The sequence below is a fragment of the Daucus carota genome, chromosome 5 (genome assembly GCF_001625215.2).
Source record: "Daucus carota subsp. sativus chromosome 5, DH1 v3.0, whole genome shotgun sequence".
NCBI classification, from domain to species: Eukaryota; Viridiplantae; Streptophyta; class Magnoliopsida; order Apiales; family Apiaceae; genus Daucus; species Daucus carota.
In genome coordinates, this window is record NC_030385.2 from 31,426,937 (window position 1) to 31,454,426 (window position 27,490).

At 35.4% G+C, this 27,490-nt stretch overlaps 1 long non-coding RNA gene across 2 annotated transcripts; it reads left to right on the forward strand.

The window, feature by feature from the left end:
• Positions 1–1,567: 1,567 nt before the first annotated feature.
• Positions 1,568–27,142, forward strand: LOC135152937 (uncharacterized). Of its 2 annotated transcripts, XR_010292285.1 has the most exons (3): positions 1,632–26,657; positions 26,746–26,835; positions 26,961–27,142. It is a non-coding gene; the product is annotated as an uncharacterized LOC135152937 (long non-coding RNA). The 2 variants fall into 2 exon arrangements; XR_010292284.1 differs by having other exon boundaries at positions 1,568–26,835.
• The last annotated feature ends 348 nt before the right edge of the window (positions 27,143–27,490 follow it).

Consider the following 27,490-nt stretch of genomic DNA (forward strand, 5'->3'; position numbering starts at 1 on the left):
CTTATAAAGAGATTACAATATTTTTAAGAAAATGAAATAAAATAACTAAAAGAATATTTTTGTTTAAAATATTTTTTATTTTAAACTCATGAATTCAGAATTCAACGTGTAACCAAATCTTTTCAAAAAAAAATTTATAGATATAAGAATAGTGACAAAGACATCAAATTTGGTGTTATTGAGTTATAAATTTTATTCGCTTAAAATAAAATAACACGGAGAAATAAGTTATATATATTAAAGTATTAAAACTATAATTTTCATATGCCATACATCAATGTATAACATACGAGTTAAATAAAATGATTCAAACTATAATTAAATTAATTATTCATTTACAAATTAAACTAATAAAATATAATTAATTCTGGAATGGATAATCCGACGCGATAAGATGAAAACTAATATCTGATTAGACGGGAATAGAACAAGAATAGTTTTCCATAATCCAGAATATCGAACACCTGATTTGATCTTTAACGATTGAACATGATATGATACATTGCTCACCCCTAAGAAATAAGAGTATCAAAATATTTAAAAATGTGAGTTTGCACAAAGCTAAAAAAGTAACTATACGACTAATTAAACTAAATATTTCTTATTTTTATGAACTCCATGGTGCCTAACTAACATCTACTCTATTTTTGCTATTTGAGATCTGGTTTATAAAGATTACATGAAAAATATTAAAAGTCTTAGTCAACAAGCTCAGAAAACTAATGATAAAAAATTAATATTTTATAACAACACAATATTATAACACGCGGTATCAAAGTAATAATCATCTAATATTTTAAATTAACAAAAAAAAAATATAAGGCATTGAAGTACTATATGATTGGAAAATTAAAAGGGTAAGCCACATCAAACGTGTCAGAATTTTTCGGGTACAATTATAAGGTTAGTAGTTCAATTAATGCTTTTATAATAAAGTAAGGTAGGTCTTTTACATATGTTTCAATTATTATTTATACAAAGTGTGTGCAACATATAATAAAAAAGAATGTGTTGATGGTCTGTCCATCATCTATCACTTAACTATTACATAAACGTATGCTCAAAAAAAGAGAAATAAATATAATATAACGCGGACCACACATATTCATCTAATCATGATTGAGGATATCGTAATTCACATATCAAGAACAAGTTTTCATATTTGATGGAATAATTTAATAATTTTCAGTAATAAATTACAGACCTTTTTAATGAGGTATATTATATTTAAATTTTAAAAGTTTCAGTATTAATTTCGAATATAATTTTGAACATGTAGATAATATGATAATGGCCTCTATATCCTAACGAATTTGAATATAGAAAAATCAGTTCAAATGTTGTTTTTGATCCATAATTTTTTTTTAAATACAGTACATATTATTACTATCAACGCTATTAGATTGCAAATGTTACATTTCATATTTACATATTCTGTTAAAAAATAAGACGTAATAGTTATGCTCGAAATAATATGATGACACACGAATATTATTTAAAACACAAAAAAAAACTAGAGTCCCGTGCCTCGCACGGGCTTTTATGCTAGTAAAGATTTGAGAAGGAAAAGTCAAAGTTCGGGTTTGACCCGGCAAATACCCAAACCTTGTCCGAGAAATATTAGTTATATTTATCCAACGCGTTAACAGCTGACCGCCTAAAAGCATTCCGCGTGATTTGTGCGTTGCCATCAAGCAACTCTTGCCGACCTTAATTGCCTATATATACCACACGCAACCCGCACTTTCCTTTATCTTCGCAATTTAGATTGCTCTCTCCCTCCTCACCAATCTCTCTCTCTCTCCAATTCAGATTGCTCTCTTCTCTCCTCACAAATCTCTCTATCCTGTTTAGAAATTGATAAGGATGACGATACATGGCAGGTACGTTAATTATCGAATCTCTCTTCCTCGCTTCCCTCTCTCGATCTCCGCAAGGAGGTTAATTATATAATCGTTTCCGATTAATATTTTTGATGGATCCCGGCGAAGATCTAGAAATTCTAATTAGATGTTGTATCATGTTAATGATTACTAAATTCAATATGATGATGATGAGAGCACTTGTTCTGCGAGAACTAGATGTAATTCATGCCTCCTCAAAGATCATTATGGTAAAACCTATTTTAAGCCTTCTTAATTGTGCCTGATGTCAAGTTTCTGCTAGTTTTGGGTTGATGCTTTTCTATCGGTATTGTTTTGGTCTTGTTGTCAATGAAGATTCCAGATCTCTCTGAGTTATTTTGTTGATGAGGCACTACTGATGAGGACTTGTGCGGTAATGTTTTGATGATTTAGATCACTGTCTGTTTTAGATCATTACCTGTGTATCTGGTATTGGTTTTGTTGATGAAGATTCTAGGTTTCTATCTAATGATCTTGTCCGGAAAGTGACTTACATATGAAGAGGCGGAAGTGACTTATGCGGTAACATCATAACCTGTGACCTGTGTATCTGCTAGTTTTTGGTTGATGCTTTACTATGGGTATTGGTTTTGTTGATGAAGATTCAGGTGTTTCTTCCATGTTAAAATTACGAGCTTGTGTATCTGCTAGTTTTTGGTTGATGCTTCACTCTGGGTATTTTTCTTCTTGATGGAGATTCTAGGTTTCTCTTCCATGTTAAAATTATGAGAAGTGAATAATGAGGAGGATTTGAGCGTAACTGCTCATTTTGTTTTGAGTAGTTATTTGTTGATATTGTTGTAGCAATGGTGTGTTGTGTGTTGGCTGGTTTATTCACGAAAGTTTTAGAACAGATCATTCTAAGAGAAAGAGATGAGACAAGTGGATGAGCACAGTGGTACCATGCCTATTCTCAATGCAATATTATAAATTAAAGCTGGTTAGACTTTGTAGGTCGAGTAGTGATGGACGTTTATGGGGGTTATGTCGGGCTATTAACATTTATTCTTCTGTGTTGTTCAATGTTCCAGTTCTGTGAAGGTTTTGGGAAGTGATAAGCTATAAAGGATTTCGATAGTTAGGTATGTACATGCGATGGGCAGACTATTGAGGACTGTCTTTGGTTTGATCTCATTCTTCATTGTTTGGAGGAAATGTATAAACATTGACTAGAAGCTGTATTATTTTACATGTGTAGCATTGTTGTACATGATAATGTGTGTTTTATGCAAGATGTTCTACATTATTGAAGTGTTAATAAATTTGAAGACAAAAGTTGTGACTCTTTCAACATGTGATCCGATTCTTAACTATCGTTGTTGTTTGAACCTTTCTTACGATATTGTTTATCTGACGCCCCTTCTATTGATAGAGTAATGTTTTGTGTCTCTTATACCTTGTTTGTTGTACAGAAATATAACTTTGTTTCAGAGTTATGGACCACACGAGATTCAACAAAAGATAACTGTTTCATCACCCAGCTATTTTTCTCTTATATTCTTGCAGTGCCCCTATACTTACTATTTTTTCCCCCCTTCCGTATACAGTTCATTTATGTTTACATGGCCTGTCATTTCTCTAACGAAGATTTGAATATGCTTTTGTCGCTAATGATTTCAGAATTACCGGAGCTTGAAACCATTGAGGCTGCTAAAGTTCAACTAACTTTATGGTGATTTCAATGGTGATGCTTAACTGAAGTTATGATTAATCTGATTTCCTTTGCTACTATCAAGCATTCCCCCCCCCCCCCCCCCCCCCCACCCCACGAAATTGTTTTGAAGTTGAAGACAAAAGTTGTGACTCTTTCAACATGTGATCTTAATCTAAACTATTGTTGTCGTTTGAACCTTTCTCACGATATTGTTTTAATCTAATGCCCCTTCTATTGCTAGAGTAATGTTTTGTGTCTGTTATACCTTGTTACAGAAATCTAACCTTGTTTCAGAGTTATTAACCACAGCCGTGAGATTCAACAAAAGATAACTGTTTCATCACCCAGCTATTTTTCTCTTATATTCTTGCAGTGCCCCTATACTTACTATTCTTACAGTTTATTGATTTACATGGCCTGTCAATTCTGTAACGAAAATTTGAATATGCTTTGTCGCTCATGATTTCAGAATTTACCGGAGCTTGAAACCATCGAGGCTGCTAAAGTTCAACTAATTTTATGGTGATTCTTAACTAAATTCATGATTAAGCTGATTGCTGATTTCTTTAATTTCAAAGACTAAATTTGCTACTATCAAGCTCTCTCCCACTCACACCACCCCCCCCTCTTCCTCTTCCCCCCTCTCTTCCTCTCCCCCTTCCCTCTCTTCCTCTCTCCCCCTCTCTCTATATGTTGAAATTTTGGAGAGGTCGATACATCATATTGGTGCTATTAGGGAATAATGTCCCATTTTGTTTATTGTTGTCTCCTTAGAGATGTTGTGGTAGAACCACTTTAAACCTTTTTTGTTCCTGATATTAAGTTTCTGCTAGTTTCTAGTTAATGCTCTTCTGTTTGTGTTTTTGGTGCAAGTGTCTATGAAGATTACAAGTTTCTCAAGTAATATAGGTGTCCACTGAAGTTGAATTTTAAATAGAGAAATTGTGCGGTAAAATGTCTGTTGATTTCGATCAATCACGTCTTAGATTATTATCTGTGCATCTGCTTGTTATCTGTTTGATGCTTTTCTACTGGTATGGGTAGTGTTGATGAAGAAATCAAGAATATAGGTCTCCATAATTTCGTAAGGAAAGTGATTGATGAGGAGAATTTGTGCGGTAGTTTCTGTTTCAATTTTGATGCAGCGGTTTGCAAAGAGTCGAGAATCAACTAAGTGATCTGTTTCAATTTTGATGCAGCAGTTTGCAAAGAATCGAGAATCAACTAAGTGATCGACTAAATAACCTTAATATGAAAAAATTTGGGTTTTTGAATCCACAAGAACATAAACAATTTTTTGGATAGATTGATACCCCTCCTGTACAGAGAAAGTATTCTAATAGACAGACACAACAGCAGGCTTATTAAACTCGTAATTGACATGATATTTCTACTGATTTCATACATAATAATAAGTGAATAAGAAGCATTCACTTAACTGCGTAGAAAGACGACTTCTAACTGCTTACTGGCAGTTATGTTTCTTCCTATCTTCCTCTTTGAAGTATTCTATACTAGTTGTGCTGCATAACATTTTGAGTAGATATATGTTGCTAATGTTGTTTGCAGTAAGTTTATTATGTAGTTTGCTGGTTTTGATCATGAACATTTTAGATGAGACCACCACAAGAGATAATAGACAGGAGGAAAAGTATAGTGTAACATGCCTGTTCTCTCTATGTCCAAGAAGTGATCACTGAGGTTGAATTTCCAATAAAGGAGTTGTGCGGTAATATGTCTGCGGATTTCGGTCAATCACATCTTACATCATTATTTGTGTATCTGCTAGTTTTCAGTTTGATGATTTTGTACTGGTATTGGTAGTGTTGATGAAGATTTTGGGTCTCCATATGTTGTTCAGAAAGTGGCTGGTGTGTAGAATTCGTGCGGTAATTTCTGGTTCCATTTTGAGTAGATAATCGTTTCTATTGTTGTTTGCAGTAAGTTTATTGTTTAGTTTACTGATTTTGTTCATGAACATTTTCGATGAGAATAGACAGGAGGAAGAGTATATTAGTGGTAAGATGCCTGTTTGCGTAATATTCAAGATTGAAGCAGGTTAGAATTTGTAGGTGAGCTGTGGACGTCTTAATGTGAGTTATTCTGGGTTATTAATCTTTGTTTTATCAAATTTTCTCCGCTACGGTATTATTCTTTATCGCAGTTGGGTCGGTTTTCAAATTGGTTCGGAAATTTATCAGGTGTAAAGGATTTTGATAGTTTGGTATGTATGTGACTATGTGCAATGGGCAGAAATATTGGTGATGGTATCTGGTTTAATATTTTTTTTAATTGTTTGGTGGAGAGGCATAAACTTTGATTATTAGTTCTATTGCTTAACCTGGGTGGCATTGTTGAATCGAGATGAATGTGTTTTGGCATGTACGCAAGACGTTCGACACCATCGATACAGTTGGAGCGATGTTAGAGTCATGATTATTTCGACTGGTGAAATAGGCGGCGGTAGAATACCCTCAATCTTAACTAATCATTGCTTTTTGGAAAATTTTATTTGAATTGGTTTTTTCATCATATGCCACTTTTTTGTTGTAGCTTTGTTTTGTGTCTATGATACTATGTTTGCTCTACAGGAGTTTAACTATGTTTCAGCCTTATTGACCACAGCAGCTAGATTCACCCAATCTCACTCTCTGTCATTTCAGATTGCTCCCCCTCTCTCCACACAAATCTCTTTCTCCTATTTAGATATTGACAAGGACGATGATACAGGGCAGGTAAGTTAATCATCGATTCTCTCTCCATCGCTTCCTTCTCTCGATCTCTGCAAGTGATTACATAATTCAACATGATGATGGTGATGTTGAGAGCACTTGTTTTGGGGAGAACTAAATTTAATTCATAATTCCTCAAAGATTGTTATGGTAAAACTTATTTAAGCCTTCTTAATCGTGCCTGGTGTTAGGTTTTGGGTTGATGCTTTTTTATTGGTATTGGCGTGGTTTTATTGTCAATGAAGATTCCAGATTTCTTGGCTTGTTTTGTTGACAAGGGACTAATAAGGACTTGTGTGGTAACATTTTTGATGATAAACCCAGTCTGTAATTTATCAACCACTATCTGTTTTAGATCATTACCTGTGTATCTGGTATGGGTTTTGTTGATGAAGATTCTAGGTTTCTCTCTAGTGAACTTTACCGGAAATTGACTGACTAATGAAGGGGCGAAAATTGACTAATGTGGAGGACTTATGCGGTAACATCATAACCTGTGTGTATCTGCTAGTTTTCGGTTAATGCTTTACTATGGGTATTGGTTTTGTTGATGAAGATTCTAGGTTTCTCTACCATGTTATTAAGAGAAGTGAATAATGTGGATGATTTTTGCGGTAAATTCTGTTTTCAGTTTGAGTAAATATTTGTTGATACTGTTTTAGCAATGGTGCATCGTGTGTTTGCTGTTTTTATTTACGCAGATTTAAGAACAGATCATTTTAAGGGAAAGAAATGAGACAAGTGGATGAGCACAGGGGTAACATGCCTATGCTCTATGCAATATTTGAAATTAAAGCTGGTTAGACTTTGTAGGTCGAGTATGGATGGACTTTTATGGGGAGTTATGTCGGGTTATTAACGCTTATCCTTCAAATTTTAATATCCTTTTGTCACTAATGATTTCAGAATTTGAATATGTCTCCAATGATTTCAGAATTTACTCGAGCTTGAAACCACTGAGGCTGCTGAAGTTTACCTAATTTTATGGATATGCTTAATGGTGATGCTTAAGAAATTCCATGATTATGCTGATTTGTTTAAATGATGGACTAAACTTTCTAATATCAAGCTCTCTCTATCTCGCTCCCTCCCTCCCTCTCTCCCTCTCTCTCGCTCCCTCCCTCCCTCTCTCTCCGTCTCCCTCTCCCTCTCCTTCTGTCCCTCTCCCTCTCTCCATGCCCCCCTCCCCCCATAAGTTGAAATTTTGAGAGTCCGTTACATCAAATTTGTTTTATCGTGGAATTATGTCTTATTTTATGTATTGTTGACTCCTCGGATTGTTGTGGTAGACCCACTTCTAACCTTCTTTGCGTCCCTGATATTAAGTTTTTGCTAGTTTTTGGTTAATGCTGTTCTGTTTGTGTTTTTGGTTCAAGTGTCCATGAACATTATAGGTTTCTCGAGAAATTTTGTCCAAGTGACCACTGAAGTTGAATTTTCAACAGAGGAATTGTGCGGTAACATGTCTGGATTTCGGTCAATCTCGTCTTACATCATTATTTGTGTATCTGCAAGTTTTTTGTTTGATGCTTTTGTGCTGGTATTGGTAGTGTTGATGAAGATTTTAGGTCTCATAATTTGTTCAGAAAGTGGCCGATGTGTAGAATTCGTTCGGTAATTTCAGGTTCCATTTTGAGTAGATAATCGTTTCTATTGTTGTTTGCAGTAGGTTTATTGTTTAGTTTGCTTATTTTGATGTTGAACATTTTAGATGAGACCATTAAAAAAGAGAATAGACAGGAGGAAGAGATATTAGTAGTAACATGCTTGCTTTTTCTGCCTAATATTCAAGATTGATGCAGGTTAGAATTTTTAGGTGAGGTATAGATGCTTTAAAGTGAGTTATTCTGGGTTTTTAACTTTTGGTGTGTCAGATTTTCTCCTCTTCTGTATTATCATTTGTTGCCGTTGTGTGAAAGGCTTTCGAATTGGTTCGGAAATTTCTGAGGTGTAAAGGATTTTGATGGTTTGGTATGTATGTGCGATGGGCAGAATATTGGTGATGCAATCTGGTTTAATATTTTTATTAATTGTTTGGTGGACATGCATAAAATTTCATTAGTGGTTCAATTGCTTAACCTGGGTGGCATTATTGAATCTGATAGATGAATGTGTTTTGGTCTATATGCAAGATGTTCGACACCATCGATACTGTTGGACCGATGTTAGAGTTGAAGACGAAGTCATGACTATTTCAACTGGTGAAATAGGCGGTTGTAGAATATCCTTAATCTTTATTAATCATTGCTTTTTGGAAACTTTTATTTGATTTGGTTTTTTCCTCATATGCCACTTTTTTGTTGTAGCTTTGTTTTGTGTTTATGATATTATGTTTGCTCTACAGGAGTTTAACTATGTTTCAGCCTTATTGACCACAGCAGCTAGATTCACCCAATCTCACTCTCTCTCATTTCAGAGTGCTCCCCCTCTCTCCTCACAGATCTCTTTCTCCTATTTAGAAATTGACAAGGACGATGATAAAGGGCAGGTATTTTTAATCATCGATTCTCTCTCCGTCGCTTCCTTCTCTCGATCTCTGCAAGTGATTACATAATTCAACACATCATGATGTTGAGAGCACTTGTTTTGGGGAGAAATTCCTCAAAGATTTTTATGGTAAAACTTATTTAAGCCTTCTTAATCGTGCCTGGTGTTAGGTTTTGGGTTGATGCTTTTTTATTGGTATTGGTGAGGTTTTATTGTCAATGAAGATTCCAGTTCTCTTGGCTTGTTTTGTTTACGAGGGACTAATAAGGAGGTGGACTTGTGTGGTAACATTTTTGATGACTAAGATCCCTGTCTCTTTTTGATCGATCACTATCTGTTTTAGATCATTACCTGTGTATCTGGTATCGGTTTTGTTGATGAAGATTCTAGGTTTCTCTCTGGTGAACTTTACCGGAAATTGACTGACTAATGAAGGGGCGAAAATTGACTAATGTGGAGGACTTATGCGGTAACATCATAACCTGTGTGTGTCTGCTAGTTTTCGGTTAATGCTTTACTATGGGTATTGTTTTTGTTGATGAAGATTCTAGGTTTCTCTACCATGTTATTAAGAGAAGTGAATAATGAGGAGGATTTTTGCGGTAAATTCTGTTTTCAGTTTGAGTAAATATTTGCTGATACTGTTTTAGCAATGGTGCATCGTGTCTTCGCTGTTTTTATTCACGCAGATTTCAGAACAGATCATTTTAAGAGAAAGAAATGAGACAAGTGGATGAGCACAGTGGTAACATGCCTATTCTCTATGCAATATTTGAAATTAAAGCTGGTTAGACTTTGTAGGTCGAGTATGGATGGACTTTTATGGGCAGTTATGTCGGGTTATTAACGCTTATCCTTCAAATTTTAATATCCTTTTGTCGCTAATGATTTCAGAATTTGAATATGTCTCGGATGATTTCAGAATTTACCCGAGCTTGAAACCACTGAGGCTGCTGAAGTTTAGCTAATTTTATGGATATGCTTAATGGTGATGCTTAACATATTCCATGATTATGCTGATTTGTTTAAATGATGGACTAAACTTTCTAATATCAAGCTTTCTCTCCCCCCCTCCACCCTCTCTCTCTGTCTCCCTCTCCCTCTCTCCATGCCCCCCCTCCCCCCATAAGTTGAAATTTTAAGAGTCCGTAACATCATATTTGTTTTATCGGGGAATCATGTCTTATTTTTTGAATTGTCGACTCCTCTGGGATTGTTGTGGTAGACCCACTTCTTGTCGTAGACCCACTTCAAACCTTCTTTTTGTCCCTGATATTAAGTTTTTGCTAGTTTTTGGTTAATGCTGTTCTGTTTGTGTTTTTGGTTCAAGTTTCCATGAACATTATAGGTTTTTTGAGGAATTTTTTCCAAGTGACCACTGAAGTTGAATTTTCAACAGAGGAATTGTGCGGTAAATGTCTGTGGATTTCGGTCAATCTCGTCTTACATCATTATCTGTGTATCTGCAAGTTTTCTGTTTGATGCTTTTGTGCTGGTATTGGTAGTGTTGATGAAGATTTTAGGTCTGCATAATTTGTTCAGAAAGTGGCCGATGTGTAGAATTCGTTCGGTAATTTCAGGTTCTATTTTGAGTAGATAATCGTTTCTATTGTTGTTTGCAGTAGGTTTATTGTTTAGTATGCTTATTTTGATGTTGAACATTATAGATGAGGCCGTTAAAAAAGAGAATAGACAGGAGGAAGAGATATTAGTAGTGACATGCTTGCTTTCTCTGCCTAATATTCAAGATTGATGCAGGTTAGAAATTTTAGGTGAGGTATAGATGCTTTAAAGTGAGTTATTCTGGGTTTTTAACGTTTGGTGTTTCAGATTTTCTCCTCTCCTGTATTTTCATTTGTTGCTGTTGTGTGAAAGGCTTTCGAATTGGTTCGGAAATTTATGAGGTGTAAAGGATTTTGATGGTTTGGTATGTATGTGCGATGGGCAGAATATTGGTGATGCAATCTGGTTTAATATTTTTATTAATTGTTTGGTGGACATGCATAAACTTTCATTAGTAGTTCAATTGCTTAACCTGGGTGGCATTGTTGAATCTGATAGATGAATGTGTTTTGGTGTATATGCAAGATGTTCGACACCATCGATACCGTTGGACCGATGTTAGAGTTGAAGACGAAGTCATGACTATTTCAACTGGTGAAATAGGCGGTTGTAGAATAACCTTAATCTTAATTAATCATTGCTTTTTGGAAACTTTTATTTGATTTGGTTTTTTCATCATATGCCACTCTTTTGTTGTAGCTTTGTTTTGTGTCTATGATATTATGTTTGCTCTACTGGAGTTTAACAATGTTTCAGCCTTATTGACCACAGCAGCTAGATTCACCCAATCTTACTCTCTCTCATTTCAGATTGCTCCCCCTCTCTCCTCACAGATCTCTTTCTCCTATTTAGAAATTGACAAGGACTATGATAAAGGGCAGGTAAGGTAATCATCGATTCTCTCTCCGTCGCTTCCTTCTCTCGATCTCAGCAAGTGATTACATAATTCAACATGATGATGATGATGCTGAGAGCACTTGTTTTGGGGAGAACTAAATTTAATTCAAGATTCCTCAAAGATTGTTATGGTAAAACTTATTTAAGCCTTCTTAATCGTGCCTGGTGTTAGGTTTTGGGTTGATGCTTTTTTATTGGTATTGGTGAGGTTTTATTGTCAATGAAGATTCCAGTTTCCTTGGCTTGTTTTGTTTACGAGGGACTAATAAGGAGGTGGACTTGTGTGGTAACATTTTTGATGACTAAGATCCCTGTCTGTTTTTCATCGATCACTATCTGTTTTAGATCATTACCTGTGTATCTGGTATCGGTTTTGTTGATGAAGATTCTAGGTTTCTCTCTAGTGTACTTTACCGGAAATTGACTGACTAATGAAGGGGCGAAAATTGACTAATGTGGAGGACTTATGCGGTAACATCATAACCTGTGTGTGTCTGCTAGTTTTCGGTTAATGCTTTACTATGGGTATTGGTTTTGTTGATGAAGATTCTAGGTTTCTCTACCATGTTATTAAGAGAAGTGAATAATGAGGAGGATTCTTGCGGTAAATTCTGTTTTCAGTTTGAGTAAATATTTGCTGATACTGTTTTAGCAATGGTGTATCGTGTGTTTGCTGTTTTTATTCACGCAGATTTAAGAACAGATCATTTTAAGAGAAAGAAATGAGACAAGTGGATGAGCACAGTGGTAACATGCCTATTCTCTATACAATATTTGAAATTAAAGCTGGTTAGACTTTGTAGGTCGAGTATGGATGGACTTTTATGGGCAGTTATGTCGGGTTATTAACGCTTATTTTTCAAATTTTAATATCCTTTTGTCGCTAATGATTTCAGAATTTGAATATGTCTCTAATGATTTCAGAATTTACCCGAGCTTGGAACCACTGAGGCTGCTGAAGTTTACCTAATTTTATGGATATGCTTAATGGTGATGCTTAACAAATTCCATGATTATGCTGATTTGTTTAAATGATGGACTAAACTTTCTAATATCAAGCTCTCCCCCCCCCCCCCCAACTCTCTCTCTTTCTCGCTCCCTCCCTCCCTATCTCTCAGTCTCCCTCTCCCTCTCCCTCTCCCTCTCTCCATGCCTCCCCTCCCCCCATAAGTTGAAATTTTGAGAGTCCGTAACATCATATTTGTTTTATCGGGGAAATATGTCTTATTTTTTGTAGGATTGTTGTGGTAGACCCACTTCTAACCTTCTTTGCGTCCTTGATATTAAGTTTTTGCTAGTTTTTGGTTAATGCTGTTCTGTTTGTGTTTTTGGTTCAAGTGTCCATGAACATTATAGGTTTCTCGAGAAATTTTGTCCAAGTGACCACTGAAGTTGAATTTTCAACAGAGGAATTGTGCGGTAACATGTCTGTGGATTTCGGTCAATCTCGTCTTACATCATTATTTGTGTATCTGCAAGTTTTTTGTTTGATGCTTTTGTGCTGGTATTGGTAGTGTTGATGAAGATTTTAGGTCTGCATAATTTGTTCAGAAAGTGGCCGATGTGTAGAATTCGTTCGGTAATTTCAGGTTCTATTTTGAGTAGATAATCGTTTCTATTGTTGTTTGCAGTAGGTTTATTGTTTAGTATGCTTATTTTGATGTTGAACATTTTAGATGAGGCCGTTAAAAAAGAGAATAGACAGGAGGAAGAGATATTAGTGGTGACATTCTTGCTTTCTTTGCCTAATATTCAAGATTGATGCAGGTTAGAAATTTTCGGTGAGGTATAGATGCTTTAAAGTGAGTTATTATGGGTTTTTAACGTTTGGTGTATCAGATTTTCTCCTCTCCTGCATTATCATTTGTTGCTGTTGTGTGAAAGGCTTTCGAATTGGTTCGGAAATTTATGAGGTGTAAAGGATTTTGATGGTTTGGTATGTATGTGCGATGGGCAGAATATTGGTGATGCAATCTGGTTTAATATATTTTTTAATTGTTTGGTGGACATGCATAAACTTTCATTAGTAGTTCAATTGCTTAACCTGGGTGGCATTGTTGAATCTGATAGATGAATGTGTTTTGGTGTATATGCAACATGTTCGATACCATCGATACCGTTGGACCGATGTTAGAGTTGAAGACTAAGTCATGACTATTTCAACTGGTGAAATAGGCGGTTGTAGAATAACCTTAATGTTAATTAATCATTGCTTTTTGGAAACTTTTATTTGATTTGGTTTTTTCATCATATGCCACTTTTTTGTTGTAGCTTTGTTTTGTGTCTATGATATTATGTTTGCTCTACAGGAGTTTAACCATGTTTCAGCCTTATTGACCACAACAGCTAGATTCACCCAATCTCACTCTCTCTCATTTCAGATTGCTCCCACTCTCTCCTCACAGATCTCTTTCTCCTATTTAGAAATTGACAAGGACTATGATAAAGGGCAGGTAAGTTAATCATCGATTCTCTCTCCGTCGCTTCCTTCTCTCGATCTCTGCAAGTGATTACATAATTCAACATGATGATGATGATGCTGAGAGCACTTTTTTTGGGGAGAACTGAATTTAATTCAAGATTCCTCAAAGATTGTTATGGTAAAACTTATTTAAGCCTTCTTAATCGTGCCTGGTGTTAGGTTCTGGGTTAATGCTTTTTTATTGGTATTGGTGAGGTTTTATTGTCAATGAAGATTCCAGTTCTCTTGGCTTGTTTTGTTTCCGAGGGACTAATAAGGAGGTGGACTTGTGTGGTAACATTTTTGATGACTAAGATCCCTGTCTGTTTTTGATCGATCACTATCTGTTTTAGATCATTACCTGTGTATCTGGTATCGGTTTTGTTGATGAAGATTCTAGGTTTCTCTCTAGTGAACTTTACCGGAAATTGACCGACTAATGAAGGGGCGAAAATTGACTAATGTGGAGGACTTATGCGGTAACATCATAACCTGTGTGTATCTGCTAGTTTTCGGTTAATGCTTTACTATGGGTATTGGTTTTGTTGATGAAGATTTTAGGTTTCTCTAATGTTATTAAGAGAAGTGAATAATGAGGAGGATTTTTGCGGTAAATTCTGTTTTCAGTTTGAGTAAATATTTGTTAATACTGTTTTAGCAATGGTGCATCGTGTGTTCTGCTGTTTTTATTGATGCAGATTTAAGAACAGATCATTTTAAGAGAAAGAAATGAGACAAGTGGATGAGCACAGTGGTAACATGCCTATTCTCTATGCAATATTTGAAATTAAAGCTGGTTAGACTTTGTAGGTCGAGTATGGATGGACTTTTATTGGCAGTTATGTCCGGTTATTAACGCTTATCCTTCAACTTTTAATATCCTTTTGTCACTAATGATTTCAGAATTTGAATATGTCTCTAATGATTTCAGAATTTACCCGATCTTGCAACCACTGAGGCTGCTGAAGTTTACCTAATTTTATGGATATGCTTAATGGTGATGCTTAACATATTCCATCATTATGCTGATTTGTTTAAATGATGGACTATACTTTCTAATATCAAGCTTTCTCCCCCCCCCCCCCCCACTCTCTCTCTCTCTCTCGCTCCCTCCCTCCCTCCCTCTCTGTCTCCCTGTCCCTCTCCTTCTGTCCCTCTGCCTCTCTCCATGCCCCCCCTCCCCCCATAAGTTGAAATTTTAAGAGTCCGTAACATCATATTTGTTTTATCGGGGAATCATGTCTTATTTTTTGAATTGTTGACTCCTCTGGGATTGTTGTGGTAGACCCACTTCTTGTGGTAGACCCACTTCAAACCTTCTTTTTGTCCCTGGTATTAAGTTTTTGCTAGTTTTTGGTTAATGCTGTTCTGTTTGTGTTTTTGGTTCAAGTTTCCATGAACATTATAGGTTTTTTGAGGAATTTTGTCCAAGTGACCACTGAAGTTGAATTTTCAACAGAGGAATTGTGCGGTAATATGTCTGTGGATTTCGGTCAATCTCGTCTTACATCATTATGTGTGTATCTACAAATTTTCTGTTTCATGCTTTTGTGCTGGTATTGGTAGTGTTGATGAAGATTTTAGGTCTCCATAATATGTTCAGAAAGTGGCCGATGTGTAGAATTCGTTCGGTAATTTCAGGTTCCATTTTGAGTAGATAATCGTTTCTATTGTTGTTTGCAGTAGGTTTATTGTTTAGTATGCTTATTTTGATGTTGAACATTTTAGATGAGCGCATTAAAAAAGAGAATAGACAGGAGGAAGAGATATTAGTAGTAACATGCTTGCTTTTTCTGCCTAATATTCAAGATTGATGCAGGTTAGAATTTTTGGGTGAGGTATAGATGCTTTAAAGTGAGTTATTCTGGGTTTTTAACATTTGGTGTATCAGATTTTCTCCTCTCCTGTATTATCAATTGTTGCCGTTGTGTGAAAGGCTTTCGAATTGGTTCGGAAATTTGTGAGGTGTAAAGGATTTTGATGGTTTGGTATGTATGTGCGATGGGCAGAATATTGGTGATGCAATCTGGTTTAATATTTTTATTTAAGTTACCTGGACTCGGCTAAAAGTGTCCAACATGGATACGTGTCGAAGTGTCGGACTCAGCAATAATTTGAAAATTTTACATGTTTTTGTCTTAAAATAAGTGTAGGAGTGTCCATACCCATGTCCGAGTGTCGAGTGTCCGACACGGATACTCGAGACAAAATGAAGAGTCCGGGTAACATAGATTTTTATTAATTGTTTGGTGGACATGCATAAACTTCATTAGTAGTTCAATTGCTTAACCTGGGTGGCATTGTTGAATCTGATAGATGAATGTGTTTTGGTGTATATGCAAGATGTTCGACACCATCGATACCGGTGGACCGATGTTAGAGTTGAAGACGAAGTCATGACCATTTCAACTGGTGAAATAGGCGGTTGTAGAATAACCTTAATCTTAATTAATCATTGCTTTTTGGAAACTTTTATTTGATTTGGTTTTTTCATCATATGCCACTTTTTTGTTGTAGCTTTGTTTTGTGTCTATGATATTATGTTTGCTCTACAGGAGTTTAACTATGTTTCAGCCTTATTGACCACAGCAGCTAGATTCACCCAATCTCACTCTCTCTCATTTCAGATTGCTTCCCCTCTCTCCTCACAGATCTCTTTCTCCTATTTAGAAATTGACAAGGACTATGATAAAGGGCAGGTAAGTTAATTATCGATTCTCTCTCCGTCGCTTCCTTCTCTCGATCTCTGCAAGTGATTACATAATTCAACATGATGATGATGATGGTGAGAGCACTTTTTTTGGGGAGAACTAAATTTAATTCAAGATTCCTCAAAGATTGTTTTGGTAAAACTTATTTAAGCTTTCTTAATCGTGCCTGGTGTTAGGTTTTGGGTTGATGCTTTTTTATTGGTATTGGTGAGGTTTTATTGTCAATAAAGATTCCAGTTCTCTTGGCTTGTTTTGTTTACGAGGGACTAATAAGGAGGTGGACTTGTGTGGTAACATTTTTGATGACTAAGATCCCTGTCTGTTTTTGATCGATCACTATCTGTTTTAGATCATTACCTGTGTATCTGGTATCGGTTTTGTTGATGAAGATTCTAGGTTTCTCTCTAGTGAACTTTACCGGATATTGACGGACTAATGAAGAGGCGAAAAGTGAGTAATGTGGAGGACTTATGCGGTAACTTCATAACCTTGTGTATCTGCTAGTTTTCGGTTATTGCTTTACTATGGGTATTGGTTTTGTTGATGAAGATTCAAGGTTTCTCTACCATGTTATTAAGAGAAGTGAATAATGAGGAGGATTTTTGCGGTAACTTCTGTTTTCAGTTTGAGTAAATATTTGTTGATACTGTTGTAGCAATGGTGCATTGTGTGTTTGCTGTTTTTATTCACGGAGATTTAAGAACAGATCATTTTAAGAGAAAGAAATGAGACAAGTGGATGAGCACAGTGGTAACATGCCTATTCTCTATGCAATATTTGAAATTAAAGCTGGTTAGAAGATGGACTTTAATGGGAGTTATGTGGGGTTATTAACGCTATATCCTTCTGTGTTATTCAATGTTACAGTTTAATAAAGGCTTTGGGAAGTGATAAGGTGTAAAGGATTTTGATAGTTAGGTGTGTATGTACATTAGAGCTGGCAATAGTGTCGTGTACCTTCATTTCGTGTATTTTCGTGTATCAGCCCGTTGTAAATTTCGTGTACTTAATTTACAACCCGCGTCCGATCGAAAACGTTTCGTGTATATTTCATGTACTTTTCGTGTACATTGTATATATAAATATTAATGTAATTTTAATAAAAAAATATCCTTACAATATATATTTTAACGTTTTGTTTATCAAATTTTCTCCTCTCCTGTATTATTCTTTGTTGCAGTTGTGTGAAAGGCTTTCAAATTGGTTTGGAAAATTATCAGTTGAAAAGGATTTTGATGGTTTGGTATGTATGTGCAATGGGCAAAATATTGGTGATGCAATCTGGTTTAATAGTTTTATTAATTGTTTGGTGGAGATGCATAAACTTTGGTGCATCGTGTGTTTGCTGTTTTTATTCACAAAATTTTAAGAACAGATCATTTTAAGAGAAAGAAATGAGACAAGTGGATGAGGACAGTGGTAACATGCCTATTCTCTATGCAATATTTGAAATTAAAGCTGGTTAGACTTTGTAGGTCGAGTGTGGATGAACTTTTATTGGGAGTTATGTCGGGTTATTAACGCTTATCTTTCAAATTTTAATATGCTTTTGTCACTAATGATTTCAGAATTTGAATATGTCTCTAATGATTTCAGAATTTACCCGAGCTTGAAACCACTGAGGCTGCTGAAGCTTACCTAATTTTATGGATATGCTTAATGGTGATGCTTTACAAATTCCATGATTATGCTCTCCCTCCCTCTCCCCCCCTCCGTCTCCCTCTCCCTCTCTTTCTCCCCCTCTCCCCCTCTCCATGTCCCCCTCCCCTTCCCCCATAAGTTGAAATTTTGAAAGCTGGTAACATCTATTTTTGTTTTATAGGGGGATTATGTCTTATTTTGTGTATTGTTGACTTCTTTGGGATTGTGTTGGGGTAGACCCACTTTAAACCTTCTTTTTGTCCCTGATATTAAGTTTTTGCTAGTTTTTGGTTAGTGCTGTTCTGTTTGTGTTTTTGGTTCAAGTGTCCATGAACATTATAGGTTTCTCGAGGAATTTTGTCCAAGTGACCACTGAAGTTGAATTTTCAACAGAGGAATTGTGCGGTAACATGTCTGTGGATTTTGGTCAATCACGTCTTACATCATTATTTGTGCATCTGCAAGTTTTCTTTTTGATGCTTTTGTACTGGTATTGGTAGTGTTGATGAAGATTTCAGGTCTCGATAATTTTGTTCAGAAAGTTGCGGATGTGTAGAATTTATGCGGTAATTTCTGGTTCCATTTTGAGTAGATCTTTGTTGCTATTGTTGTTTGCAGTAAGTTTATTGTGTAGTTTGCTGATTTTGATCATGAACTTTTTAAGATGAGACCATTACAAAAGAGAATGGGCAGGAGGAAGAGTATTGTAGTGGTAACATTCCTGTTAAGATTGAAGCAGGTTAAAATTTGTAGGTGAGGTATTGATGGTTTTAAGGTGAGTTATTCTGGGTAATTAACATTTTCTTTATCAAGTTTTCTCATTTCCTGTATTATTCTATGTTATTGTTTTGTGAAGGTTTTGAAATTGGTTCGGAAATTTTCAGGCGTAAAGGATTTTGATGGTTTGGTATGTACGTGCAATGGGCACACTATGTCTCTGATTTAATTCTATTCTTACTTGTTTGGTGAAGATGTATAAACTTTGATTAGAAGTTCTATCGTTTACCTAGGGGGCATTGTTTGAATATACAAATGAATGTGTTTTGGCATGTATGCAAGATGTTCGAAACAATCGATATAATTGGAGCCATGTTTGAGTTAAAGACAGATTCTTGACTCCACAACGGTGAATAGGTGGTGGTAGAGTAACCTGTATCTAACATGCCTATCCTTTCTTTTTGAGTGCTAATCGAGATAAAGCTGGTTAGATGTTGTAGGTGAGGTATGGGTGTTCTATGGTAGGTTGTATCGGGCTATTTACTTTTCTCCTTTCATGTATTATTCTATATTACAGTTGTGCGGATGGTTTTGAAATTAGTTCAGAAATTGATAAGGTGTAATGGATTGATGGTTTAATATATATATATATATATGCAATGGGCGAACTATTTACGATGGTGTCCGGTTTGATATTGTTCTTAATTGTTTGGTGAAGATCTATGAACTTTGATAGAAGTTGTAATTATTTTATCTGTGTGGCTTTGTTGGATATGATAAGTGCAAATGTTTTGACATGTATGTATGATGCTAGACACAATTGGTGCGATGATATATTTGAAGACAAAGTCATGACTCTGTCGACAGGTGATGGTAGAGTAATCTGAATCTGTTGCTTTCAGGAATATTTTATCTGATTTTGTTTTCATTACATGCCACTTTCTTATGTAGTTATGTTTTGTGGCTGTTACACTATGTATCTTGTGCAGAAGCTTACAGAAGTTTAGCTGTGTTACAGAACAGTTTAACACATAACTTTCTCATCACCCAGCTTTTGTTCCTTTACATTCTGGCTGCAATCTCTATTTTCTATTTTTTTCTTCCTTTCTCTGTGCATTTATCTATGTTCATAATGTGTCTATCCTGTAACAAAGATTAAATATGTTTCTGTTACTGATGATTTCAGAATATACCTGAGCTTAGAGACTATGCCTGCTTCCAGAGTCCAGCTGATTTCTTGGTTTTGTGCATAATGGTGACACTCTTCCTTAGATTATTACTAGATTTTATGTTATAAATCTCTTTTTAACCTCTATACCCCTTCCCCTCTCCCAAGCCACTTTTTTACTCAGGATTATTGCTTCTGACTTCTAACTTGGAGAGGCCGATACATATGTTTGGTACTCTTAGGGTATTGTCCCATTTCATTTATTATAGACTGCTTAGAGATTGTTAAGGTAGACACGGTTAAAATTTTCTTTGTGGCCCCTGATATTAGGTTTCAGCTAGTGGTATTATCAATGAAGACTCTAGGTTTGTTTAGTATCTTTTTCGTTAAGTGACTAATGAGGACTTGTGTGGTTTATTTCTTTTAATTTCAATCACTTCATGTTTTAGATCGTTACCTGCGTATGTGTTAGTTTCTGTTTGATGCTTTTGGACGGGTAGTTTTTATAATGATGATTCTAGGTTTCTCTGCCATACATTTGTTTGAAAAGGTGTCTGATGAGGTGGATTTGTGCTGTAAATTTTGTCTTCATTTTGAATTAATATTCGTTGCTATTGCTGTAGGAATAGTTTGTCGTGTTATTTAATCTTCTAGTCATGCATTCTTGAGATCAGATCATTGCAAGAGAGAGACGACACAGGTGGATGAGTACAGTTTAGGACCCTTTCGTGATTCGTCGTGTGATGGTAGAGTTATCTGAGTATTTAATCAGTTGTTGCTTTTTGAATGTTCATTCTGTTTTCATCAATGCCCTTGTTCCTCAGGTAAGTCTTTCGTGTAACTCTTTCGTGTAACGAACATTTGGATATGATTCTCCCTCCCTCTCTCTCTCTCCCTCCCTCTCTCTCTCTCCCCCTCTCCCCCTCTCCCTCTCTCTCCCTCTCTCTCTCTCTCCCTCTCTCCCCCTCTCTCCCTCAACCTCTCCCTCCCTCCCTCCCTCTTGGTACCATCAGGGGATTATTTCCCTTTTCAAACCTTTTCAATTATCACTGATGTCAACTTTCTAATATATTTGGTGGATGCTATTTTATTTGTAGATTTTATCATTGGAACACATTTTCTACGTTTTCAACAATGAGTTGGATTTGTGCAGTAACTTTTGATTACTTTTGAAGTAGATATTTGTTGCTCCTGCTGTAGCAGTAGTTCATCATGTTTGCTGATTTTATTCACTTATGTTTTAGATGAGAAAATGTGAAGAGAAAGAGGCGAAATAGGAGGACGCGTACAGTGTGACATGCCTTTTTTTTTATCTACAGCTGGTTAGACTTTGTAGATGAGGTATAGAATTTTATGGTGAGGTTTTACCAGGTTATTAACGTTTGGGCTATATACGTTTCTTCTTTTGTGTATTATTCATTATTATAGTTGTGTCAGGTTTGGAAATTGATTAAGTGTAAAGAACTGTTAATGATGATCTCTGGTTTGATATTATTCTCAGTTGGTTGGTGAAGATGTATAAACTTTGATTAGAAGTTGTATAGTTTTTTACCTGGTTGACATTGTTTGATATGATAAATTCATGTGTGCAAGGTGGTTGACATAATTGGAGCGATTATTAAGCTGAAGTGAAAGGCATGGCTTTGACGGGTGATGATGGAGTAACCTGTATCATAATTAATCATTGCTTTTTTGAATTTTTTATCTAATTTGGTTTTCATCATATTCTACTTTTTGATAAAAGTTTTCTTCTTTTATACCTATTTTGTTGTACAGAAGTTAACTATGTTTCAGCTTCATTGACCACGGCACGCTAGATTCACACAACATTATGTCTCATCACTCAGCTTTTGTTCTATAACATTCTGGCAGTGACTGCATGCTCTGTTTACTATTTTTTTCCTTTCTGTACAGTTCATATAAGTTCAAAACGAGTCCTTCCAAAAATAAAGATTAAATATGTTTTCGTTCATGGTGATTTCAGAATTTTCCCAAGCTTAAGCCTATTTGTGCTGCCAGAGTTCAGCTTATTTCTTGGCTTGTGCTTAACGGTGATGCTCGACTCTTCCTTGGTTTATTGAACTAAATTTGTTGTAATATAGCTATCATTGGTCTCCCTCTCCCTCCCAATATCTCCGTTCCCCTGCCACTTTCTTTCTTATGATTTTTAATTAGGAGCTCCTAGGAAGGAAGTTCGAGAGGCAGATACATCATTTATAAGAGGATCAAGTTCCCTTAGTGTATTATCCGCTCTTAGAAATTTTATCGTAGACTTATTTTAATTCTTATCATACCTTACATTAACTTTCTGCTAGTTTGCGGTGGTGCTTCCTATTGGTATTGTTCGTGTTATTGTCACTTTCTCTTGATTTTAGCTTTCAAGAAGGAAGGTCAAGAGGCCGATACATCATTTTGGTATATAAGAGGATTATGTCCTCTTCGTGTATTATTGACTCCGTAGAAACTTTTGTGGTAGACTTATATTAAAATTTCTCTATAAAGGCTGATATTAAGTTTCTGCTAGTTTGTGGTGGCTCTTTTCTTAGTATTGCTGGTGGTATTGTCGATGAAGATTCTTGATTTCTCTAGTAATTTTGTCAGAAATGGACTGGGGAGGAGAACCTGTACGTTGACCTGTTTGCTAATTTAGATCACTGTATTTTATAGATCATTACCTACGTTTTTGCCAGAGTTTCCGTTGGTACTTTTTTTGTTGAAGATTCTAGGTTTCTTTTCTGTATAATTTGTTATAGAAGTTAAATAATGAGGATATGTGCTAGAGAAGGTGACGTAAGTGGTTGCGTGTACGGTCATAAACTTTCTTATTTTCTATTTGTTTGATGTTGGATATTAAAGCTGGGTAGACTTTGGTGGCAAGTTATGAAAGTTTTGTGGTGGGTTATTCACATTTATGTTCTTACTTAACTGGATAGTCTCTGGTTTCATATTATTCCTATTGTTTTGATTATTGTTTACTTGGGTGACATTGTTGAATATGAAAAATGCATTCGTTTTGGCATGTCTGGACGATGTTCGACCGAATTGGCTATATTATGAAGTTAAAGACCAAGTCACGACTCTTTCTTGGGTAAAGGTGGAGTAATTTGTATTGTAGTTAAACATTGCTTTTTGGAATTTTTTATCTAGTTGGTTTTCATCATATGCCACTCTTTTGTTAAGTTTTGTTTCGTGTCTCTTAATACTCTTTTTGTTATGCAGAAATTTAACTTGTTTCAGCTTTATTGACCACAGCATCACCAAATTAACACATCATAATGTCCCATTCATCACCTTTCTTTTGTACTTACATTCTGGCAGTGCCTGCAAGCTCTATGTACTAATTTTCTTTCCATTTTTTGTACAGTTTATTTAAGTTCATAACGAGTCTTTCTGGAAACCAAGTTTATATATGTTTTTGTTCATGCTGATTTTAGAATATAACCCGAGCTTGTGACTGTGCTGCCAGAGTTCAACTAATTTCTTGGTTTCTGCTCAACGGTATATAGGTTGTGAAAGGGGTGTGTAAAGGTTTTTGATGGTTTTGTATATTTTCCGGGTGAGGATGCTTAAATTTGAGTTGAAGTTTTATTATTTTACCTTGGTGACATTGTTGAATATTATATATGAATGTGTTTTGGCATGCCTGCAAGATGGTCAACAGAATTGGGGCCGAATATAAAGTTGGAGACAGTCATGGCTCTTTCACGGGTGACGGTGGAGTAATCTGCATCTCAATCAAACAAGTGCTTTCTGGAATCTTTTATCTGAGTGTTTTCCATCATATGCCACTTTTTTGTTGAAGTATTGTTTCGTGTCTGTTATATGGAAGTTTTGTGGTGGGTTATATCGGGTTATTAACATTTTCTCCTACCACGTCTTGATTGAAATTACAGTTGTTTGAAATGATGATGTAAAGGATTTTGATGGCTTTGTATGTATGTGCAATAGGCGAACAATTAACTGTGGTGTCTGGTTTGATATTATTCTTTAACTTTTTGGCGAAGATGTATAAGCTTTGATACAAAGTTGTATTATTTTACCTGGGTGACATTGTTTAATATGATAAATGCATGTGTTTTGGCATGTCTACCAGATAGTCGACAAAATTGGAGCGATTACAAAGTTGAAGACAAATAATGACTCTTTCGTGGGTGACAGAGTAATTTGTATCTCAATTAAACATTGCTTTTTATAATTTTTTATCTAATTTAAATTCATCATATACCTCTTTTTTGCGTAAGTTTTGATTTGTGTTTGTTATACTCTGTTATACAGAATTTTAACTTTGTTTTAGCTTCATAGACCATAGCACACTAGATTAACACAGCATAATCCATCACCCTGTTTTTGTTCTATTACATTCTGGCAGCCCTACCAGCTCTATTTACTGTTTTTGTTCCTTTTTCTGTGTAATTTATTTAAGTAAAAAAAGTTCTTTGCAAAAACAAAGATATAAGTGTCTTTGTTCATGATTATTTCAGAATTTACCTGAGCTTGAGCCTGTGTGTGTTGCCAGAGTTCAGCTAATTTCTTGGTTTGTTCTTAACGGTGATGCTTGATTCTTCCTTGGATTATTGCACTAAATTTTGTGCAAGTTTATGTTGATACTTATCTGGTTGTATAATTTTGTCAGGAAGGGACTAGTGGGGAGGTGGACTTGTGCAGTAACCTGTTTGCTGATGTAGATCACTATATCTCTTATATCATTACCTGGGACTTTGCTAGTGTCTGATTGTTGTTTTTCTATGGGTATTCGTTTTGTTGATAAAGATTCTAGGTTTATTTTCCGTAATTTTGTTGGAATAATGAACAATGAGAAGGATTTATGCGGTAACCTTTGTTTCATATTGAGTAGATATTTGTTGCTATTGCTGTAGCAACAGTTTATCATGTTTTTTTCTGATTTTAATCATGCATGTATTGGATCTTACCAATGCAAGAGACGGGACAGGACAGGACAGGAGGGCATATACAGTGGTAACATGGCTATTCTCTATATGTGTAGTATTTGAGATTAATGCTGACTTTGTAGGTCAGTTATGGAAGTTTCATGGTGAGTCATTCGTGTTATTAACTTTTCTCCTTTCGTGTATTATATGATATTACAGTTTTGTGAAAGGTTTGGGAACCTATCAGGTATAAATGTTTTTGATGGCTCGGTATGTATATGTAATGGGAGAAATATAAACAGTCTTCTGCTTGATATTATTCTTAATTGTCCGGTGAAGATGTATAAACTTTGATTAGAATTTATATTGATTTACCTGGATGGCATGTTGAATATAATAAATGATTGTGTTTTGGCAAGTATGCAAATAGTCGACGGTATTGGAGTGATAAGAAAGTTGAAGACAGTTAATGAATCTTTTGCGGGTGATAGTGGGGTAATCTTTATCTTAATTAATCGTTAAGTTTTGGAATAGTTTATCTGATTTTGTTTCAATCATATCCTCCTTTTTTGTTAGAGTTTTTGTTTCGTGTCTGTTATACGTTGTTTGTTGTACAGATGTTAACTTTCTTTCAGGTGTGTACATTTTGTAGTGGGTATCACGGCGTTTCTCCTATGATGATGGTTTTGGAAGTGATCAGGTGTGACATGCAGTGGCGAATTATTGAGGATAGTCTCTGGTTTGATATCAGACTCTATTGTTTGGTGAAGATGTTTTAGAACTGACTGGGAGTAGTATTAGTTTACCTGTGTGGATTTGTTCGATATGATAAATACATGTGTTTTGGCTTGTATACAAGAAGTTCGACATAAATTTAAAGACAGTCAGGACTCTTGTGATTCGTCGTGTGATGGTAGAGTAATCTGGATCTTTATTTAATTGTTTCTTTGAGGAATGTTTTTCTGTTTTTATCGAAGCCCTTGTTTTGTTATAGTTTTATTTTGTACTCGTATCTGTTATACTTTTTTTCTTTTTTTCCTAAATAATCTGTTATACCTTGTTTCAGCTATATTGACCACAGCACGCTAGATTCATCAAAAGATAACTGTTCCATCACCCAGCTTTTTTTCTGTTACATTCTGGCAGTGCCTAAACTCTTTACTAATTTCTTTCCTTTTTCTGCAACAAATATATGAATTAGCCTTTTTGCACTTTTGATTCCAGAAGTTACCCGAGCTCGAGACATATCTGCTGCCGAAGTTCATACAATTCCATGGTTTGCGCATAATGGTGACGCTAGACTCTTCCTTTGATTTAATGGACGAAGTTTTCTGTTAAGCTTCTGCCCTCTGCCTCCCTCTTTCTCTCTCTCATCTCCCTTTCCCACTTTCCTTTACTTAAACTACTAAGTTGGAGATTTGAGATGTCGATACAACATATTAATACCATCAGGGGCTAATTTCCTATTCCATGAATTATTGACTCCTAATTGATTCTTATGGTAGACTCGCTTTAAACTTTCTTGATTGTTTCTGTTGTTACTGTTATGTTTCTGCTATATTTGGTTGATGCTTTTCTATTGTATTTCAGTGTAAATTGTCAATAAAGTTTATAGGTTTCTGGAGAAATTTTGCCCAGAAAGTGAAAATTGTAGAGGACTTGTAACATGTTTGCTGATTTTGATCAAGTACGTTATAGTTGTAACATGTTTTTTGATCAAGTTGTATCTGCTATTGTTTTGGTTGATGCTTTTCTACTGGAATTGGTGGTGCTGATGAATATATTCTCTCCCATAATTTTGTTCGAAAGTGACTTGTGAGTAGCATTTTTGTGGTAATACATTGGTTCCATTTTGAGTAGATATTTGTTGATATTGTAGCAAGAAGTTTATATTTTGAGTAGATATTTGTTGATATTGTAGCAAGAAGTTTATCTTTTGTATGAGACCATTACAAGAGAGACTAGACAGGAAGTCGAGTATGATGGTGACAAGCCTAATCTCTCTATTTGGGTAATGTGTTCTATTACATTCTGGCAGTGCGTGCATGCTCTACTTACTATTTCTTTCCGCTCTCTTTACAGTTTATTTAAGTTCGTAACTTTCCTTTCCAATAACAAAGATTAAATGTTTTTCAGTTTTTGTTCATGATTGATATCGAAATTTACCTGAGCTCGAGACTGTTGCCAGAGTTCAGCTGATTTCTTGGTTTGTACTTAATTAAATAAGTTAATGCTGATGCTAGATTTTACTTTTATTGTTCCATTCTGAATAGACATATGTTGATATTGCTGTAGCAATAAGTTTATCATTTGTTTGCTGACGTTGATTAACAAGTTTGTTTATTACACAATGAAAGCACACATTCTGTGCAGGAAACTAAGAGAAAGGTAATTATACTACTACTCTTTAAAGGTAATTAATAACAGAATCTATTACACAATATAATACAAGGCACTGTTTGGTTAAAAGCAAAGCTAAGTTTATGAAGTGGTTCTGTTTTGACATTAATGTCAAGGCTGAAGTCTCATTACCCCCCGTCTGAAATGGAGTTATGTTCGGCTTATCGCCCCACCCCTACCCAACAAATTGGAGGTGTAGAAGAGACATATGTGAGCACTACTCCAGTAAAAAAACTTGTTTAAACCTTTCGTAAAGATGTCGGCAG